We start from the raw sequence: 6,077 nt of genomic DNA, 5'->3' as shown, positions 1-6,077 counted from the left end.
CTGAGACTTGAATAAGTGCCATTGCCAATAGAGTTAACAAAAATATGTACGTGAATTCCAAAACCTTCTCTGTTCGTATTTTATTTTTATGCTTTTTCAGTTCGATTTTCCGCCATTTACGTTACTTTGGTTACTTTTCGTTTTTTTCCCTAAACGTTTTCTTGCCTCTGACATTTCACTTACGCGTTTTGCATGGTACACACCTACTTAACAGATACGATCGAGAAAATACTACACTACGCCTCACTAACATCACTGAAATCATTTATTTGCAAGGGTGTAAATTGAAACAGTCCATATACAATTACAACCCACATACTGGGGCAAGTGGTGTTTTTCCATGTCACCCGATTTCCCAGTTTAGATTCCGGATGAAGGTATTATTTAATCATCATTCAACGAATCCAAAATTGGGAGGGCCAAGAAAAACAGCCCACGTAAAGGAAGGCACCTCTAAAAAGCTCACTCTGTAATTGGGCACATGCCTGTTGAGGGCCCAGAACAAGAGAGGGATAATAAATTTAAAAAAAAAAGATGAGTCCCTTTTCCTTTGCCACAATGAATCAAGTTATATATGCTATATAAGCAAATTGAACTGTGTTTAGTCTCAATCTTGACATCGATGCGATAGTGATAAATAGTGAAATTTGCGTTAGGTGTTATAAATGTGAGTACAAATAATAATTAACTGTTATGAAGCATTCTATTTCAGGAGCGTTTTAATTTAGCTTCTCGTTAATAGTGTTAGTTCCAGTGAATACTTAAGTTCATATAAATACATTACGTAATTAAGTTTACGTTACAGTTCCGTACCATTTGAATTTTAGAAGAATTTATGGATTAGGAGCAAGGAATGAAAACGAAAGCGGACTCATTTAATCACGATTGAAGAAATATACAGAAATGGGTACGTTCCGGGTGCCCATATTAATAATGACCATGGTAAAGTTGCAACTAAAATAAAAACGGATTAAAGTCGCAAAAAAGAGTAAAGGAATTGGATCTGGTAAAGTTAAGAGAGCTGGTTAAAGAATATATGGGAAGGGCAGTGGGAATTGAAATGAAAAGAGAGGTTGCAATGAAGTCATGAAACTACAGAAGACCAATGGAACAGCATGGAAAATCAAAGTGGAGTATAGAAACAGCAAAGAAACATTTCAAATGATTAAAAAGATGAAAGTTAGGAGGAAGTTAGCGGTAAATTACGGCAGAGGGAAGAAACCGACGACTGAATCATAAATTAAGAATAGAAACTAAAAGGGCGAGGGAGCAATGGCTGCTAAATGAATGCAAGGACAGCTCGATCGAATAGAAAGGCAAGACCGTGTTCAACATGTAAGCAACATGGATAAAGGAAAAACTGAAAGCAAGATGGCTGTACGGCTGCTGAGACGGGATACCGGTAAAGTTAATAAAGTGTTTAGAAGAGGTTGAGAGGAAGAAGGAATGAGGGATTTGTGTAATTTAGAACCGTTACGGTACCCCTTCAGAAAAGGAAAGAAACAAAAAAATGCAACACCATCAGTGTTAAGATTTTGTTGCGGGTGTTGTATAGGAGGTGAGGAATATAATAGAGGGGAGATCAATTTGGATTCCGAAGGGGTTTGGGAATCAGGGATGTAATCCCAGTAGTAAAAACAATTGGAGAAAGATATATAGAACGAGGAAGAACTGTAAGTCTGTGCTTAGTGGATCTGGAAAAGGCAAATACCAAAAGCTGTTTTAAGGGACAATGGTGTGGATTGGTGAGAAAGAAGAGACGCGGAAATTGAATGAAATGTTGAACCGACTGAAAGAAATAGAAGACACGTATGCATTGAGAATTAACCGCAAGAAGTCGAAGATAATGAAAGTTTGAGCAGAGGAAGTAATGGATGTAAGGATAAGGGGAGAGAAATTGGAACAAGTAAATGCTTAGGCACAGTAAAAGATGGATATACATTTAAGAAAAAGGCTGGTTAACTGTTTAGTTTGGGGTGTTCTGTTGTATGGGTGTGAGGTACGGAGATTAAATAAAAGAGAACTAGAAAGACGGGAAGCATTCGAGAAGTGGAGGTTGCTCAAAGTAAAATGGAGTGATAAGGTTAGAAATGAGAAAGTATTAAAAAGGGCAGGAGAAGAAAACCAACTATTTAGCAATATTAGAAAGAGAAAGGGGAACTTGGTGGGCCAAGTGTTTAGGGGAAATGGAATGTTCAAAGGGATTGCTGGAGAGGGTGGAGAAAAGCGATGACGAAGAGAAAGGAAATGGATTAATGATTTGAAAAAGGGTACCGGCTATGTGGAGATGCAGAGAGAGAGATGTCACCTAAGAACATACCAAATGGCAGACACTTTTTAAAAAAATACTGAATCAAGGTAACTGAAATCTCTAGTTTATCGAGTTTTAACCCATATATGTTTTTGAAAATTCACGAAGTAAAATAAACGTTGTAGCATTTTTGACCCTCATACCCTTAATTTGCAATATAGAGATGCATACGTACATTTCATATTTTTTTATTGAAGTCTTGTAGAAAATTTAGTTTCTCAGTTTCAGGGTGCATGATGTTTCGCCTCCCAGCAGTTATCGTAGGAAACCAAAAATAGTAGATATCCACTAATATTCCCTTGACCCTTTTTATTTAAAGAGAATGTACAACTAAATTGCTTTCTGAGATACAGTCGCTCGGCATTCTTATATGGCCACAACTCTTGTATTCAATTAATGGGTTATTTTAATTAAATCAAATAGGCCTTGCACTTCTGCTGCAAGTGGAGGCAGAAAATGTTTACTGACGCCTCAAATAGAAACATCCCAGCTAATTTTGATGTCTTTGGAACTTGGACCATGTTTTGATTAATAATGAAGTCACGTCCACCTCAATCGTCACAAAAGGTGTCGCTTTATTTCCATATAAAACAAGATAATCGTTTATGATGACGTAATTGATGAACAATTTTTCATTTATAAATAAAAATGGACCATTGTTGGTTGCCTCACACTGTATATCAAAAACACTTAGGACACGAAGTGCTTGAAAGTCATATGGTGGTAATACTGGTAATATCATTAGATTCGTGGGAAAGAGCACGTTTTATAAAAATCTTAGTTGGCTATGGTCTCCGTTTGAAAAAACAAAAAATTATCGCATTTTGTTTCCAAGGCACTCTCTTGAAATTGAATTATATACTATTAGTACAATTAAAACAAAATCGAATACCATAGTCTACAGTATATCATTTTCTAATAAAACAACCCTAGTTTAGCCTACCTCCTAAGATAATGACAATCGTCATGATGGTGTGTACCCTTCATGAAATTTTTATTATCGGTAATTTCCAATGATCGTGGCCACGATTTTCTGTGAATTAATTCAAAGATAATATCGGGCGATTCAAAAAATTTAGCGTCATAGTTGGCAATGAAAGTTTAATTATAAACATACCATGTACCTGAAAATTCGCTTAATTATACATTTGAATTTTCAATTTAATTCCCAGCACGAAATCACAGGTCCGTCTGATAAGAGTACTGAGGCTCATTCACCTTATCATCCTCCAACTATGACGCTGAATTTTTTGAATCACTCGAAAGAACGCTTTTTTACTAAAATCACTCTTGTGGTGAAATTATTGACAAAAATTCGATTTTTTATTTAATTTTTCCGGTTTGCGGAATTGAAAAATAGTAAATGAGGACATGAATAGACGCAGAATTTTTCAAGCCACAAGAAACCTATTTACAACTTTGCTCTAAATTAATTAAGGGAAAAAATACTTCGATATAAAGAAATTAGTATCGAAGTCACTGTGGTCCGTAAACCATTTCAATACCATGAGACCCTGTATATACAGCCTGTTTCAAATTAAATCGGTACTATTACAAACTTCCTTAGTTATAGAGTTAGAATGATGGATAAATGATCAAAATTGAGTATTTTTCTACTGAATTCGAATCTGTGACTAAAAAAATAAAAGAACACATCGTTCAGAAAATAACAAAAAATCTACTTTTTTATATGGAATACCTGTATATTATTACCTCATATGACAGCTTATTCAATTCTTTACAAAAGTTCTAGCCGAAATACTTCAAATAACTAAGATTTTTCAATTATTTTCATTTCGATTTAGTTATCCATGAAAATGTAAAAAAATACATAATAGTACTTGATGTACCGGGTGATCCAATAAGACTGTTCCTCGGCCATATCTCGAGAACCGTTCGTCATATGACTTAGGTCTAAAAAAATTATTGGGTAAATCGATCATGAAGAAAACCGTTTTACAAAATCTCGTTCCTAACCTCAAATATTGGGAAAATGAGATTAATTAATTAATAAAAATTCTTAAATTGTATCTTAAATTTACCTTTTGCGTATTTCCGGTATTTCTCGCTGGCGCGAAAGAAAAGCACCCTACACTTTTAGGTAGGCCTTGGAAAATTAAACAACTGAAACACGATGCATTATAAAATAATAACAGCCGTAATTTGTGAATTATTCTGCTGTGTTTACATTCAGAAAGTGCAGTTTTTTGAATTTGTAATCTTTTCTAAAATTCCGATTTCCAACCAAAAAGCATTTAATATGCTGGCGATATATTTTGAGTATTTTCAAAATGCGACCATCGCTGACATCTTCTATTTGCGTTATCCGAATCGACCACGAACCATCGCCGCCAGCATATTAAATGCTTCCTGGTTAGAAATCGGCATTTTAGAAAAGATTATAAATTCAAAAAACTGCACTTTCTGAATGTAAACACAGCAGAATAATTCACAAATTACGGCTGTTATTATTTTATAATGCATCGTGTTTCAGTTGTTTAATTTTCCAAGGCCTACGTAAAAGTGTAGGGTCCTTTCCCAAACAATCTTTCGCGCCATCGACAAATACAATTTAAGCATTTCTATTAATTAATTAATTAATTTCATTTTCCCAATATTTGAGGTTAGGAACTAGATTTTGAAAAACGGTTTTCACTAGCCTCCACTGCCTCCACTGAATTGGAAGTTTTGGCTACCATTTATAGGACAGGATTTTGTAAATCTATAACGTTCTTTTTTTACACAGCCCCAAAGAAAGAAATCCAGAGGGGTAAGTCTGGTGAACGAGACGGGCATCAAACTTAGTACCTATCCACCGATCTCTTTTCAGCAATTCTTTGAAAGCTGTGCGGCGGCACCCCATCTTGTTGGAAGTACGTAAATGTGTAGTACCAAATCAGGTTAAATTGAAAATTTTGTTCACCTTCAAAGTTGTAACTTTTTAAATTTTAGGCTTACAATTATTAATTTTGTGCCAAAATTTGTGCGCATATATGCTCTAAAAACTATGTATCTACATAATTTTTGGTAAATACATACACAAATAAGTTATTGTCTAAAAATTAAAAAAAAAGATGGCGGCCTTTTAGTATTTTAATAAGAAAGATGTCCCCTACACATTAAAAACATATTTAGCTTGTTCTACCCTAAGACCCATATTGCCTGTACTAATCCATTAAAAAAACAATGCTCTATAGAGATTAAAAGATGCAAAAAGGACAATGTTTCATTACACCAAATGCTCGCTTTTTTATTCTTGCAATTCCACCAGTAAATCTCGGAACAATATCATATTTTAGATCTACGCGTGAGTAGCTTAAACATGTAGTTCCCTATCAGAGCAACATTCTATTGAACTCCTTCGGTTTACATGCGAGCATTACAATTTTCGATGTAGAACTGTGTAAATAAGATTATTTGTTCTTTCGATGAAAATAAGTAAAAGCGTTTCTGATTTATCTCGGAAGGCACTATAAGAACTTCTTCGCTTCTCATTTTGGTTAAGTGGAACTAAATCTCCCCGAGTTTGATTTGGATTGTAGGAAATTTTTACAATTCACTCTTTGATAACGAATTACGACTTTTAAATGGCAGATCGTAAATAACATTAATAGTATTTGCTAGTCTCTACTCTTCAGCTCGATATAAATTGGATTCTAATGCGAAAGGATTTTTGTTAATTATTCAATATTTAGTTCTCCACTACATTGGTTGCTTCCGAATAAAGGGAAAAGGTAAAGTTTTTCCTCGCTTCTTACGCGTCAGT

The sequence above is a fragment of the Photinus pyralis genome, unplaced genomic scaffold, assembly GCF_008802855.1.
Source record: "Photinus pyralis isolate 1611_PpyrPB1 unplaced genomic scaffold, Ppyr1.3 Ppyr1.4_LG6, whole genome shotgun sequence".
NCBI classification, from domain to species: Eukaryota; Metazoa; Arthropoda; class Insecta; order Coleoptera; family Lampyridae; genus Photinus; species Photinus pyralis.
Note: the sequence above shows the minus strand (reverse complement) of the source record.